General features: G+C 52.3%; 1 long non-coding RNA gene and 1 pseudogene across 1 annotated transcript; both read right to left on the reverse strand.

The window, feature by feature from the left end:
• Positions 1-1,704: 1,704 nt before the first annotated feature.
• LOC120614033 (uncharacterized) lies at positions 1,705-5,714 on the reverse strand. The gene is made up of 3 exons (XR_005655841.1): positions 5,400-5,714; positions 4,400-4,619; positions 1,705-3,018 (listed from the first exon to the last, which is right to left on the reverse strand). It is a non-coding gene; the product is annotated as an uncharacterized LOC120614033 (long non-coding RNA).
• Positions 5,715-7,822: 2,108 nt separating this feature from the next.
• Positions 7,823-7,941, reverse strand: LOC120614042 (uncharacterized; annotated as a pseudogene).
• Positions 7,942-16,036: the final 8,095 nt, after the last annotated feature.

The raw sequence follows: 16,036 nt of genomic DNA on the forward strand, positions 1-16,036 counted from the left end.
GACACTCCCCACCCTGGGATGGGCCAGGCTCTTGAGCAGGGAGCAGCGAGACCACCTCAGAGTAATGACCGAGCATGCCTGGCTCAGGGCAGTGGTAATTCCGGAGACAGCTTCTGTACTGCTGGGCCCCATCAGGAGAAAGAAGGCAACACCCTTGCAGCTGGGGGTGTGCGACTGGCCCATTCCCGCCAGCCGGGAGCCTGGCTGACTCGCCCCCCTCCATGCCTACTCCCTGGGAGGCATCTGACACATGATTTATTCATAAAAAGCCATTATTTGTGCCAAAGAAGAACTGAGCTGCTCGCTTTTTAAGTGCTGATAATGCTCTCAGCCTCCTTGCCTCTCCTCCTCTCTCTTCCCCGCCATCTCTCTCCTCTTATCTTCTTTCTCACCTCCTTGGGACTTCTCATCCTATCTCCTTCCCTTTCTTGCCCCTACCCTCCTGGTCTCTCTTTCTATTCCTTTATCGTTCTCCTCATACCTCCCCTCTTCCCATTCCTTCATTCTCCTTTCCTCTGACCTCCTCACTTTTGCTCTGCAATGAGAGGTGTGAAGCAGGGTCCCTGCAGGCTCAGTCGTCCCAGGTTGGGGGAGGCCTACACCGTGCTGGAGCCCAGTGGACCCCACCTTCCGCCTCAGCCTGCCCATCTTCAGGACCAGGGGAAGGTTAGGAAGAGCGGGAGCAGGCTGAGAAAGGCTTGGGTGGAGTCTTTGGAGACTGTCACAAGCAACTCCTCCAAGTTAAAGAGTGAGACTTTAGCACCCCATTATTAGGACCAGCCTCCCAAATAAACATTCCATTTAAATAAAGACAGTATACTTGCTATGCAAATGCAGATTCAAGGCAAAGTCTCTAGGCTCCTCCTTCCTCTCAAATGTGCCCCCTAAGTGTTCTCATATAGAAATTCTGGAGCCACCATTATGCCAGGAGAGGCTGGCTTCAAGGGAAGCACTTGAGGCCCCATTGCAGAGCAAGCTCTGTTTCCAGACAGGAGGCAGCAGAATGAGTATCACAGATATGAGTGTGGACAAGGACGCACACAAGGTTCTTAGAAGCAGACATCAGAGATCCACATGTGAGTGTGCCCTCATGCTCTCACTTGCACACACATACACACAGGCTTGCACACAACCACATACCTACTCACACAGATGGAGTGTCCTTCCTCCCCTGAGTACCTGCAGTGGGGGCTGAAACTTTTACCATTCAGACACCTGATCGTTTGTTCATTCATTCATTCACTCCATTAACTTTGCTTTTGCACTCACTCTGTGCCAGCCCTGGTGCTGGGTCCTGGGGTGGGTGGCAGAAATGAACGTGATTGGACCATAGGGAGTGGGGACTGGAACAGAGGGGTTACTGCAGGCCGTCCTCTCGGCCTTGGACTGGAGGATAGGCGCCCAGCAGGCAAGGGGTTAAGTCATTTGGCATCCAGAGCTGGAGCCATTAGGCCTCCTAATTATGAAATTATCGAGGTCCTCAGGTGACTGCTAATTTCACACACACTGTTCCTCTCACGGCTAATGAACGCCTGCAGAACCCACGCCTTGTCTTTCCTGCTGAACAGTGACCTGCAGTTAATGAGCTCAGGAAGGCAGACAGGCTGCCCGGCTGGGTAGGTGGGGCACTAGGCATGAGGAGGGGGCTGCAGGCCCTTCTACCCCTCCTGGCTTCCTCGCCTGCTGTTAGCCCCCAGTGAGGCTTCAGGGCCAAAGCCCAGCCTGAGGTTTCTGCAGGCCAGGCCAGGCCAGGGGCTCTTGGGAGCAGGGGAGCAAGGCAGGATGCAGGTTTGGGGAGGGCTTCGGATCACATGATCCTGGAATGAGCATGGAGGTGGGAGAAGAAATGAAATGCAAATGGTGGGGGAAGACTATTTTTATTTAATTCTGGGGCCATGACAGAGACATTTATTAAAGGCTGTGGGTAAGGACAGCTTAAGGGATGAGAACTGGTGATGGGGAGCAGTCAGCCCCTGATGCTGGTAATGGTGATGACTCTGGGGGTGGGGGGTGGCAGTGCTAATGAGAGTGGCAATGTCAGCTGGTGAGGTTGCACCGCTGCTGCTGGTGGTGGTTGTGATTTTTTAAAGTTTTGACTTTTTTTTAAATTAAAAAAGTAACATAAAAAATTACCCCGCAAAATATGAAGGGAAAAAAAAGTAAAGGATACTGGTTGCAATCTTAGGTGGGGGAAGTGCAGGATCCTAGGTCCAGAGGTCATGTTCCCCCAAATGGACACAGTGGACCCTCTATGCTGACCACCAGGTAGTTTGAATGCTCTATGACCTACCCATGGGGAGGACCCTGCCCCTGCCCATCAGTTCCCAGCCTGGTCAGTGCCACTTGAGTGGCAGTGTGGTAAATGAGGAGAGCAAGGGGTAAGAGCCATGGCCTGGGTGCCAAGGGCCTCTGTTCTAAGGTTTTTCTGTCCTATGGCTTTGAGCAAGCTCCTTTCCCTCTCGGCCTCAGATTCTTGGTGAGTAAATGATAGGGTTAGACTGAAGCTGTGTTTACAGCAGCAGTTCCCAACCTTTTTGGCACCAGGACCGGTGCTCCCATGAGAATCTAACGCCTGATGATCTGAGGTGGAGCTGAGGCAGTGATGCTAGTGCTGGGGAGCGGCTGCAAGTACAGATGAAATTTCGCTCGCTTGTCTGCTGCTCACCTCCTGCTGTGTGGCCCAGTTCCTAACAGGTGCCGGACCAGTACTGGTCAATGGCCGGGGGGTTGGGAATCCCTGGTTTACAGGACCGAGCTGGGCTTCTTAGGGGTTGCCTGTCCTCCTCACCTATATTGTCTATACTCCTATATCCCTCACCTGCCCCCATGCCTGGAGTGCCTGTCCTCTCTGCTCCCTCCAGGTTTATGTATTTGTGCATGGGGTCCACCAAGGTATGCATTACTCCATCCTCTCGAAGCTGCCCTCTCGCCCTCAGGAATAAGCCTGCTTGTAGGCTGTGTCCTCGGACAGCAAATTCCAGCTTTGCCACCGTCTACTTCTTTGCCTCAGTTTCCCATCTGTCAAAGGTAGGTAAAAAAATATGTGAACTCATCGAATGCAACAAAGATCTCAGAGGTTGTAGCTGTTACTACGTGACCTGGACCTGACCAGCTGTCTCCCCAAGTGCCTGCCCACAAGGTTTCTTCCAGGCAGCTAGCTCCATGCTGGATCTGTGCAATGACAATATATTAAATAGGTGCTTTTATTATCTCCATTTCACAGATAAGAAAACTGAAGATTAGAGAGATTAAGTGAATATCCCAAAGTTATATGGGTAGAAAATGGAAGAGCCAGACCTCAAACACAAAGCCTGTGGGCCCTTGGCTGCTATGTTACACCTTTCTGCCACACATCATACACAAATGCCCAAGTACATGTGTGCTACATATGCATGTATGCCCCAACCAGGGATTTTCTTATCCCATATCCCGCCATGTACACAGATGCATATGCCTGCCCTGCCCTGGGCTTAGGCATATGTCCCACACACCACAGATGCACTCGGACATAAATATATACCTTATTAGTAGACTTGCAAAAATTCACATGTATGTGCCTGAGAGCAGATGTCCATGCACAAACATGCAAAGCACATGAGTGCATGTATAAACACAGGCTCTGTCACATGCACACAAATACACCCACCCAGGAATATGGGCACACACAAAAATGCACACCCCGTGTGCACAGAATGTAGCATTCACCTGTGCACATCAGTGCGCATGCACTCACAAAGACATAGGTATGCAAGAAATAACCTCAAAGGAGCATTTGTACACACATGTACACATAGGTGTGCCTGTACAGACATATGTTCCCCACATGGGAAACAAGGCACATAGGTACTTTCACATGTGCACAGAGGCACTGGGCACACAGGCTAGGCACCCTGGTGCAGTGAGGTGAGCAACCTCCTATACCATGGATGTGATGAGTGGACCCATGTCCTAAGTGACTATCAAAGTGTCGTGGTGTGTGAGGAGCAAACACCAATTAGTGGAGCCTTTGAAAGCATCAGCTCATTAGAAAAGAAGCAGAAGAGGCTGGAATTGGCACAAAACACGGAGATATTTAACTATCATGGGGCGGGATATGTGCACTGTGGAAGGGCCTTTGGGCAAGGCTCCCCCCTCCACTTTGCACTTGTTAGTGGGGAAGGACCCTCATGGGGGGCCTTGGCAAGCAGCTTTGATGCTCCTTGAAAGTGGTGGTGGGAGTGTAGGGGGGCAGCCTCCTGCCAGCGCTGGGCTGGCACTGAGCAAGCGGGGGCTGCGCCAACTGGCGATCAATTTCATGCACATCATAAACCTAAGTGCTTTCTGGAGAGTTGGGCAGATTGCACATAAAGTCCCCCTTCTGTCCCTAGCACACGGGTGGGCGGGTGAGGCAGAGGCTCACCCTGGTAGACAGGCCTCTGCCAGGCTACAGGAGACCTGGAGGACCTAGTCCCCAGTAGGAGGTATCCTTGGGGACATGCGGAGTTCTTTCAGTTGGGCTGGAACTTCTGGGGGCAGCTGGAGACGTGGACAATGCAGGACCTCTGGGCTCTGCCAGACTCTGCTGCCTAATGGCTGAATGACTGTAGGCAATCAGCTTCTCTGACCCCTGGTTTCTTCATCTGTAAAGTGGGTGGATGTAAGAATTAGGTGAATGCCTGCCTGTGGCGTGATGTGTCACAGAGCTGAAGGACCTCTGAGCACAGATGAGATTACATTTGTATTTAAATGATTCAGCCTCTGAATCCCCACATGCTCACTCTAGGGTCTTAGACCCTTCCCCCACAAAGTCTCCACTATTTCTGGCAGGCTCCAGAGGTAGGGTTTCACCGGGGCCCACAAACCATCTTTCCTCATAGGAGCCCACCCATTCTTCCATCCTGGTCCTGCCCGAACTCCTGTTGATGCACACGTATGCCATCCTTGAACCTGGTTGGAGAATCCTCCCACTGTCCCTGCCCTCATGAAATACCAATGCCAAGCCAAAGAGGTGGCCTCTGAATGCTTTCCAAATTCCCTGCCCTTTGGACTCCAGAGCAATTCTGGGTTCTGTATCAAGGTCAAGGTGGCAGGTTGGGAGCGGGGGATGGAAGGGGTAAAGGGTGGAAGGAACTGTGTTCTGCCATCTTAGCTCTGTGTCCCATCATCTGGGCCCTAAAGAGCTGTGCCTGTACATATCATCTCTCAAACACTCTCATGAAATCAGTTTCTTCAGCTTCTGCCCTCATCTTAACTCTGAAAGCTCAAACCCAGGCCGGGTGCTAGGCTGCGGAAGGGCCCCCCACTGCCCTCCTCCCAGGAACCCACACAATGGTGGGGTGAAGAGCAATTCTTAAGTCAATCTGCCCAGATTCAAATCCTGGCTCTGCTATTTATAAGCCACATGATGTTAGGTAACTTACCTTACCTCTGCCTCAGTTTCCTCATGTGTAAAATGGGGATGATGATGTATACCTCGTGGTGCTGTTGTTGTAAAAAATAAACGAATAAATGTAAGTGAAGTGCTAGGAGCAGTACCTGGCACACAGCAGCATGATGTGAATGTTTCCTGATATTGTTAGTATAACCATTGTTCCTGTTTCTCCTGTGCCTTTTTCAGACTCCTCCCCTCCAAATTCTTCTCATAGCAACAAAACCAGTCTGCATATTTATCAGTGGGTTCAAAACAGAACCGGGAGTACTACAGGGTTACTACAGTACACTATTGTAATGCACTTCCCACCTTGAATTGTTCAGTGCCCAACCTGAGCATCTGAATGTAGTTATCTCCTTTTTTCTCTAATACGTGGAGCTCTGCTGTCTTAGTCTGCTTGGGCTGCTATAACAAAATACCATAGACTGGGTGGCTTAAACAGCAAACACTTATTTTGCATAGATCTGGAAGCTGGGAAGTCCAATATCAAGGTGCCTACAGATTTGGCTCTTAATGAGAACCTTTTCTGGCTTGCAGACAGCATACTTCTCACCATTTCTTCCCATGGTGGACAGAGAAAGTGCTCTGGTCTCTTCCTTTCTTATAAGGGCACTAATCCCATCATGGGGGCTCCACCTTATGACCTCATCTAAACCTAATTACCTCCCCAAGGTCCCCTCCTCCAAACACCATCGCATTGGAGATTAGGGCTTTAACATATCAATTTTGGCCTGACACAGTTTATAACACCTGCCCAGCCAGGACATCTCATAGTTAGGCAGTACTCAATGAGCCTGCAATCGGCACCCAGGGACTCAATGTGGATCTTTTAATAATTAATCCTTACAACCGCCCTGTGAGGAGCTGATGATGGTTATCCTCAGACTAGAAGTGGGGAAATAACACTCAGAGAAGACTGTATTAGTCAGGGTAGGAGAGGCTGTGCTGTGTTAACGAACAACCTCAAAATCTCAGTGGATGAACATAACAAAAGTTTATTGTTTGCTTATGTAAATTCTGCTGCAGGTCCAGGCATCTCTCAGGGCTGCTGTCCTTCCTGGGGTGACTCAGCTTTCCATTCTGCTTTGATCTTGAAGATCTACCATCTCAAAAGAGGTTTTCTTAGTTGCTGCAGCAGCTGGAAAATTATGCATAGCCAGGAAGTGACTGGTTCTCCTCTGCCCACAGTTCATTGGCCAGGAGCAGTCCACTTATCAACAAGGAGCCTGGGAGATGTAGGAGTCCATGTATGCAGGAGGAAGGGCGGAGGTGATGCCGTGTGTCCAGGCATAGATAAGACAAGAAGGGCCCAGGAGCTTAGGGTGAGAGGAGGTCCTGCCTGCTGGGGAGGAGAAAGAGGCTTCCTTGGAAAAGGCTGGATCTAGGCTATGCAGAAGGCGGGCAAAATGGATTTGGATAGGCAAAGAAGAGAAAGACGGTGTTCCATGTGGGGACAAAGAGTGAGTAAACACCTGGAAGTAGAAAAGCATAAGAGGCCTCCAAGGAACAATGAGAACATCCTGGCTTGAGTGGGTCTGTCTGGGGAGAATGAGAAAGGTGAGGGTGGACTTTCAAGGCCCTAGATAAAGGGAACTACTTGGGGGACAGAATTGATGAACCTACAGTCCATAAGTATCCCCTGTGTGGCTTTGTGGGAGGAGAGGGCTCTGACTTGGGAAACTGGGAGATGAGGTACCAGTCATCACGTTGGGGGACCCAAGAGGAGGAACGAGGTGTGAGGTCAGAGGGAAATCTCGGTTTGGGCCATGTTGGGTTTGAGGTGGCTATGGGACCATTCAGGCAGGGGCCAGGAGGCAGTGGACAGTCAGGTCCCAAGCTCAGGAGAAGGAGCGGGGCTGGAACAGATCAGAAGTGTAAGTACACAGATGGTGACTGAAGCCTCAGGTATGGATTGCATTACCAAGGGGTCATGTGAAAGGTGACTGGAACAGGGGATGGGGGACAGAATGTTGGAGGGCAGCTGGTATGGGGCAAATCCAGGAGGTGTTGTGAGAGCATGGGAGAGCCGAGAAGAGAGGACAGGTCAGTCAGTTGTGCCTGACAGTGTTCTAGTACCCAGATAAGGTGTGACCATGGGATTTGGTGACACAAGAAGATTGTTGGTGAGGCTTGTTTCTAGGGCACCATGGGCAGAGCCAGCTTGGAGTAGGTCAAGGAGCAAATGTAAACAACTCTCCCAAAGGCTTCTCTAGAAGGCAAAGAGAGGGATGGCCACGCTGGAAGAGGCTGGGCTGTCAAGGGAGAGTATGTCTTAAAAATTAATTTAATTTTTATTTTTTATTTTTTTAGGTGAGGCAACCCTTGGTTGACCTCACAGGTTGCAAAGATCTTGTCAGCTTACAATCTCTTATTATTATTATTATTATTATTATTATTATTATTATTATTTTATGCCTGCAGCACCTGGTCTTCCTAGGTGGTCTCCCATTCAAGTACTAACCAGGGCCAACCCTGCTTAGCTTCCGAGATCAGACAGGATCGGGCTTGTTCAGGGTAGCATGGCCGTAGACTGTTATTTTTTAAAGAAGGAACAGACAAATAAATTGATAGCTGACAGGAAGGAAGCAGTAGGTGAGATTTGGAAAGAGATCCCTGGGGAGTGGGGGGGGGGCGGGGGCGGGGAGGAGGGTGGGGCTGGAGTAGGAGAGCGAGATAGAAAGTCAGCCACAGGTGGACCATTGCGGCAAGGCTGTGAGAAAGCCACGGGGAGGGAGACGGGGAATTACAGACAAGCATCTGAGGTGGAGGATCTCTGGGACACCTAGGACACATGGGGGTGTGGCAGGTGTGGGGGCGTAAGACATAGAAAAAGGGAGAGGTTGGGGAGTAAAGGGATGAGGTTTTAAAAAGAGGTGCAGAGAGGTTAGAGAGACACAAAGATAATCAGAAGTAAAGACACTGAAGGAGAGGAAAGGTGATAGAGAGAAGGAGCATGAAAGGCTGGGCTTAGGCTCAGGGCTTCCAGTGGGCCTGGGCGGGACTGGGGAGTACCTGTGGAAAGAATGTGTGCTTTTCTCAGGGGACCCAGAGCCAGCCCAGAGCTCTGACCCTCTCCCAAACCCAATCCAGCCCAGGAGTCTACCTGACTGTAGCCATGCAGATCCCCAGCCCCTTGTTTTCTGTGGCCTAGGGGCTGGGAGGGGTGTTTGCTAAGCTCTCCTGCTGTTGCAGGAGTATCAGCCATGACTCAAAATTGCTGGTCCAGGGTAGAGGGGAGCCTGGGAGTCACTGGGCAATCCAGGCCTTAGCCAATAGGCGTAGGCCCTAAGTATGAACATGCCTCGAGGGAGATGGTTTGTAGCCAGGCCCCTGCCCTCTACCCTTCATGGCCCCAGCCCCAGGCCCTGGTTAGCCCCTTGGGGCCTGGGCCACCCTGACATTCACCTAATTGTCTTCCTGCTTTGATGAGTGGCTCCGCAGAGGCGCTGCCACTGATCAAATTAAATGTGAACCAAGAAGGCAGCCTGCTGATTAGACAGGAAATACCACATTTACATAGACCAGCACCAGAGTGGGGAGACCCCAGCCCAGAGAGACAGAGATCTAGAGACTCAAAGACAGACTGAGGGAATCAGAGAGACAGAGACAGAGAGATGGTGGGCAAGGGAAGAAAGAGATAGCATAGAAGGTCGGGGAAGGTGGGCAGGGGCACCATCACAGTTGCTGAATGCAGGATAGTAGGGAGTGGGGGAGATCAATACAGGTAGTGGCTCTAGCCACCTCCAGGCAGGTGACTTGTGCCTTGTTACGTCCAGCCAATTGGCCCCAGAAGTAAGGTGGTCTGGAGCCCAAGATGCAGCTGTGCACCCCTCTTGCCTGACTCCCAGCTGAGTCTCCAAGCAGCTCCCCTCACCCACCCGACCCCACAGCTGGGCTGCAGCTGCCTCCTTCAGCCCAGCTCTGGTGGGTGTGGCCGTGCTTCTCTTCAGTTCACTCAGGGACATTCTGGCTGCCCCAGCAAGGGTGTGTGTGTGTGTGTCTGTGTGTGTGAGAGAGAGAGAGAGAGAGATGTGTGTACAAATGTGACAGTGACAGCAGGAGCATGTGCTGCACCTGCACGGGATCATCTGTGAGCAGGTGTGTTGGCTGTCACCAGGTATGGGCACTCAGAGGATATTAGGGAGCTAGTTTTTCCCTCTTCTTGGTGTGGAGTCAGGCCTAAAGGTTTGGGGTGGCCCAGGGGCTCCCATGTACGGGCCCCGAGTCTGTGTGCAGGACATGTAGGGTACAGGTGTTCAAGTCAGAGCGATTGTGCTAACAGCCCCTTCTGCCCCTACTAGAGGCTTTGCCACAGCCTCAACACAACTCTGGAGGAGGCCACTTTATAGAGAAGAAAACTGAAGTTCCGAGAGGAAAAGTGAGCTAGTTGGAAAGGGCACAGCCAAGACATGAACCCAGGACTATCCTACTCAGCCCAGCTGATCCTTCTGTGCTCGGTCTGTGCCTCTCTCTGGGAGTCTGTGGTCTCCAACAAAGGCTGGGTCTGGTGGGCCCAGAACACTCGGCGTAGAGCCTTGTGCTTAGCGGGGTTGGTAAGTACTTCTTCGGCATTCCTTTAGCTTCCTAACCAGGTTCCTTCCTGAACTGCCCCATCCTTTCTCTTCAGCCTCACAGACCTGGGCTGGACACCTTGGATAGTACTTTCACCATTAATGGTGTTTAATGAGCACATGCCATGTGCCAGGCATGAGGCATGCCCTTTACATGTGTGTCGTTGCACCCTTGTTTCAACCTCAGGCAGGAGGCACCATCCTTAGCCTCATTGGACGGGTATGGAAAGGGGCGGGGACTCACACGGGTCAGGGAGAGGCATGTTTTAAGAGTTAGGCTCTCTGTGGGTTCAGCCCCCTTATTCTGAGAGCCCCCTCCCTCTGTCACCATCACAGATGTGCATGTCCAGGGAGGCGGAGGGGTGCAGAAGGAGAGCCTTCTTATATGCGGGTGTGTGTGTGTGAGCTTGTACATTTACACAGGTACGTGTCAGCTTGGGGCCCAAAAGGATGCCCTGCCCTGTGCTAGTGTCTGTCAGGCGCTCTTGCCACCTTATCTCTTTGACTCCTTAGAACTCAATGGCTTGGGATTGATTATTCCCCCATTTTGAAATGAGCAAATTGAGGCTCAAAATGGGAAACGACAGCAAGTTGGCATCAAGGCTAGTTCTGGGATCCACATGTCCAGACTCCCAGCTCTTCCCAGCACCTGAAGCTCAACCAGGTTTGCCCCTTCCCCCTACCTTGGGAACTCCTACTTGGGGCTCCCCTTGCCCAGGAGAGCTAGACCCATGAAAGTGCCTGTTGGCTCCACTGAGAAGCCCTTCCCCCTTACCCACGGGGTCCAGGGTGGCTTTTACTGGTAAAATAATTAGAAATCTAATTCTTATTTCTCCCACTCCGCTAATTGTCTGTGGACAATTTGATTGTAACAGTCGTCATTGAAGCAGAAAAACCACCTTATTTCTGCCAGACATCCTCCCTACAATTAACACCAGAAACTGCCTGCCTCTCCTCTCACCTGCAGAGACCCAGGGCCTGGGGGGCCCTCACCTGTCTGCTTCCCAGCTCTGGCAAGGGAACATCTGAGGACCAGGCCTGGCCACAAGTGGGGGTGGGGGATGAGGCAGGGCCAGGTGCCCATGGACCTATAGGCAAAGGAGAGAGAGAGAGAGAGAGAGAGAGAGAGAGAGAGAGAGAGAGAGAGAGAGAGAGGGAAAGATGGATGATGATGATGATGATGGTGATGATGATGAATATGAATGAGAATATTCAAACATTTTGGGAAAAGAAGGAGAGAGAAATGGAGGACCAGGGCAGGGAGAGACAAGAGGGCAGTAGGCTAGATCCAGGGCAGAGATGAGTGAGAAGGAAAGGCAAAGAAGCCAAGAAAATGCCCAGCACAGTTCAGGCTCAAGCAGCAGGAGCCAGGATCCCCAGCCCAGACATCTCTCTGCCAAGGTAGGGGACACACCTCTGAGACAAAACCAGACAGTGTTTTTAGGAGCTGGCTGCTGAGGGCTCCCCAGAGAGCCCAGCCTCCTATGGAATGTGGCTGATTAAGAAAGGAAGGAGTGGAGGAGAGATGGGGCAGGAGGGGTGAGGGGGGTATGGGAAAGGGCGAAGAACCTGGGAACAGATAAGAATGTAGATGGGGCCCGGGGACTGAGCATGAGACAGCCACACAACCAGGGACCGGCCTGTTGATCAAAGCTAGGAGGGCTCCACTCTCCCACCTGCCATCACCACCCCCTCCCTGAAAGCACAGCCCTCTGGGGCAGGCACTCTCCATTTCTACCCAAGCCTCCCCACGCATCTTGTCTCCAGAGTTCCCATTCACATCCCTGTCCCCTACCCTGTTCCCTTCTTTCCCTGATCCCATATAGGTTGAGCCGTCTTGGTGCAGGCTGAAGAGCTAACGGTGGTTCCTTTTGCCACCGTGCTGAAGTCCAGTGTGAGGGCAGAAGGGAGGGCCTCCTGGCTGTGTTGGCACCAACCTGCTTTCCTATGCCCATCCCAAGGCATCTGCCCTAGGGTGGGTGCCCCTGGGTACCTTTCTGGATGCTCCATGTAGGGGCAGGGGGTGGGCAGCCCAGCCTCACTTCATGGGGAACCGGAGCAGCATCCTCTGCCATCACCTCAGGGCTCTCACTCCAGGGCTCTGCCCCAGCCCCCTCCCCCTTAGCTCAGTCCAGGAGGGAGAATGCAGGGGAACCAAAGGGGTAGGTAGCCATGTGGTGGTGACTGAGGCCTGCACAGGGATGGGGGAGAGAGAGAGAGAGAGAAAGAGAGAGAGAGAGAGAGAGAGGAGCTTCAGCCTGGAGCTTCCTCCGCCTCCTCTTCCCTCTGCCAGTTCTCAGCCCTCCCCACTCCTCCCTCCCAGGCTTGTCAGGGAAGGATGGGGGGGCACTGGGGGCTCCTGTCAGTCTCAAGCTGGAGAGCTCCCCAAGCTTCATTAACATGCAAATTAGCAAGTTCTGACTGGCTGTGGCAGCCACGGGCAGCCACCCCTCCCAGGCCAGTGAGTGAGTGAGTGAGTGAGTGTGTGTGTGTGCTGTCTGCAGCAGGTATGAAGAATAGGGTGCCAGCCTCTACTGCCCTGGACTCACAGACAGCAGTACATGTGTGTCCTGGCCACACACACTCCACACAAACACATACATAATACACACATACACACAGATGCATACATTCATACACACACACACACACACACACACACACACACATGCATATCAGACAGACACTCCTGGTCACAGCCTGCCAGTTATTTACAGCCAGGAACACCCACGGACACACAATCTCATACACACAACTCTACTTACAGTGGCCACATCCCACACTGTCTCAAACAGGAATACCAAGCCTCCAACCCTCCAAACTCACAATATTTCACATCCTCACAAACAGTACCACACAAGAACAAACTCATAAGAACACTGTCCCCTACACAGCCACACATGTACACACAAAGCCCCAGTCAATCACATAAAGTCATACCCAGGCACACAGTACAGTGAGACTCAGGCACTGAGGCTCTTCAGTCTGCTCAGCGGAAACCACTACCAGGATGTCCCCTACCTGTCCTGTCTCACCATCCCTCCACTGGAATCGACCAAGACCAGCCCATGTTTCCAGGCCAGCCCTCAAGGTGAGTTTCTTATACTGTTGGCTCCTCTGCTTGGATCCCCCAACCTGAAATTCCTTCACCCAGCCCACCTGTATTGTCTTCCAGTTGCCTGCCCTGCCAGCCTACCCTGGCCTCCTTCTGTAAGGTTGGGCCCCTTCTGTGGCCACGGAGCTTCCCCCTGGGCTTCCCTAGAGAGTGGCCCTGGTCCCATTGCACTGAAATTGCCTGGTGATGCATCTGCCTCCATCAAGCGGGGAGCTTGAGTTGGATGAGGCGGCGGCAGCCAGTCTGGTGCACTGCTCTGTCCCCAGTGCTCAGCTCACTCTTAACCCATAACATGCTATTTCCACAACAGGGTGGAGCAGGAGCCGGCAGCCATAACCGAATAGCTAAGACTTACATGGCCCCATACACAATGATCTCATGAGGGAGTTTCTATTATTATCAACCCTATTGTTACAGATGAGGAAACAGGCACAGAGGGGTTAAGGAGGCTGCCCAAGATCATCCAGAGACAGAACTGGGATCTGAGCTCTGGTAGTACGCTCTAGACAGCCCTGAATATGCTCTTCCCCAGGGCACCAGGCAGAAACACAGAGGGTTGGAGGCAGTCACAGGGGTGCAGAGATGGAAGTGGGGGAGGGGAAAAGCAATAGGAAGAATTCCCTGGTCCTAAGGAATAAGAGGGGGTTCTTGACCTCTGAGAGGAGGGTCTTTGCTCAGTCATACCTGTCGTGGAGGCTCTGGGGCATGGGATCCTGGGGCATTGGGGTTGGGGACATCAGGACACCCCCCATTTTGGAGAAGGAGTGACCGAAGCCAGCCAGAGAGGTCCCTGGTCAAACTTGACTTCCATTTCTTCAGTACCTGCTGTGTGCTGAGCACTCTTAACTGAGTGGTCTACTCAGTAATCCTCAAAACAGCCCAATGAAGTTGGCACTCTTATTAGCTCAATGTATCTCGCATGCCCAAGGTCAGTGTGGTAGACTTCTGCGGCCTTGTCTTCAGGGAACCATTCCTCCCCCTCCCCCCACTATGTCAACCCCACTTTTGGAATGGGAGCTGCCATCTTTTACAGATCCCACCCTCCTGGGCAGTGTCGACTGGCTCAATGATGGACACATGATTCAAATAGGCCAATCAGAGCCTTGACTTGAGAGTTTTGAATTTGAGGCCCAGGAGTTTTCAGCAGCTCAGATTCCCTTCTGCAGTGAGGGAAGGAAGACTGGCCAATGCACTGGGTGGAGGGGAGGAAGTCTGGTTATAACCCACCTGTAACAGGGCAGCTCCTAGGCTTCAGCACACCTTCGGCTTACTGGGAAGTCTCTCCAGCTGGTTCGACCTAGCTCCAACGTTCCCAAGTCTCTCTTTCATCCCTTCACTGGCCCTCTGCTTTTCTAGGGCTCACCATTACCCAGGAAACTCACAGGCAGTGTCAGGGGTGTTGAAGCCAGGCTGGAGGGGGGCCGTCCCCTTTGGATAACTCGGGGAGTGCTGAGGCAAGACACAGAGCACAGACAACCTGACTCCTGCTGGACAATCCATGGGTGGATGGCTGAGTGCTGTCACTGAAATGTTCTCATCCTTACCCTGCCCAAGACCAGGGTCCATGTCTGCTTGTTCACTGTGCCTAGAACAGTGTCTGGGACATGGAAGGCACTCGCTGTCCATTTCTGAAATGAATAGCTGGATGGATGAGCTGACATATGTCTCAGGCCCTGGCAGGGCACAGAACACACAGAGTGTGGGACTCGGCAGGTGGTCTTCCCTTCTGACCAGGCCTCTCTGGTCCCTTTAACTACCTCCCACCCCCACCCCATCCCTGCTTCCAGCCTATGGAATCTTTTACCTAGTCCAGGGTGTGGGTGTAGGTGGCTCTCTCCGTGCAAGCTGCATCCAATTTTGGGGGGGTCTTAATTTATAAGTGTCTTTGAACGTAAAAGGTCGAGAACGCATGCCTTTGTTGCTTGTGTCTGAGGCAGTGGTGACTTCAGTGTTACCGCATACATGCAGTGGAACAGACTGATGGCACCCTCTGAGCTGTTAGTGGCAGCTCAAGACTGAAGCCCAGCTGCTGAGGCTGCGGAGAAAGACCCTAGGGGAACGAGTAAAGACATTTGGTGAGAGTGGGTGAAAGAAAGAGTGACCTATTGATTAATCATTCAAAATGTCATCAGGCCCTATGTCAGCTGTTGAGCTGAGACTCGAACCCAGGACTCCTGACAACTCTGGATTTCCAGGGCGCCCGCAGTTGCTTTTCTGAATCCCTTGGAGAGAATTCTTAGCACTGACCATTTGCTTCTGAAGTTAGAGTTGTCAGGGCTTACTGAATGTGGCCTGATGCATCCTGTTCTGTCCCTTGGGCCCCTATCTTTTTCATTCCTAGTGTAGACCCCAGATGGGACTCAGCCATGACCCACCCTCCCAGTCTGGAGGCTGCTGTTAGGCCTGTCACTTCTGTTCAGGGCTTTTTGATCCAGGAGAGGACCTAGGGTCTATGGAGAGAGAAGAAAAGGACCAGGCCTGCCTGTGGGCCAGAGCCCCTGATCCTGAGTTCCACCAAGGTGGAACGGAAGTATTCATGTTTCTGGCTCTTGTTCTTCAGCTTGGCAGCTGCTGCTGGCATTTGGCACAGACAAGGCAGGAGCATAGCATCCAGCTGTGGGCTCCAGGGGTGAGCGTGGTTGGCAAGCCAGGGCTGCTCTTCCCAGCCCTGGAAGCAAAGGGTTAACAGGCTGGGGAAGGAGAGCAGCACTCATTTGGCTAAGGAGCCTTGTTAATTGATTCCCTCATTCCCATTTGTTCCTGCTAAAGAGAGACAGATGAGAGAGAGCCCGCCAGGCTCGTCTTGGCACCCGGCAGCTTGGCTGGGCACAGCTGTGCTCCTGGCTCTGGTGTCTCTGTGGGGGGCGGGGCTGGTCAGAGTGAAGGTGAGGTGGTAGGGCAGTCCCATCTCCTGACCAGTATCCACTGCTTACCCTCAAT

The sequence above is a fragment of the Pteropus medius genome, unplaced genomic scaffold (genome assembly GCF_902729225.1).
Source record: "Pteropus medius unplaced genomic scaffold, Ma_sr-lr_union100, whole genome shotgun sequence".
NCBI classification, from domain to species: domain Eukaryota; kingdom Metazoa; phylum Chordata; class Mammalia; order Chiroptera; family Pteropodidae; genus Pteropus; species Pteropus medius.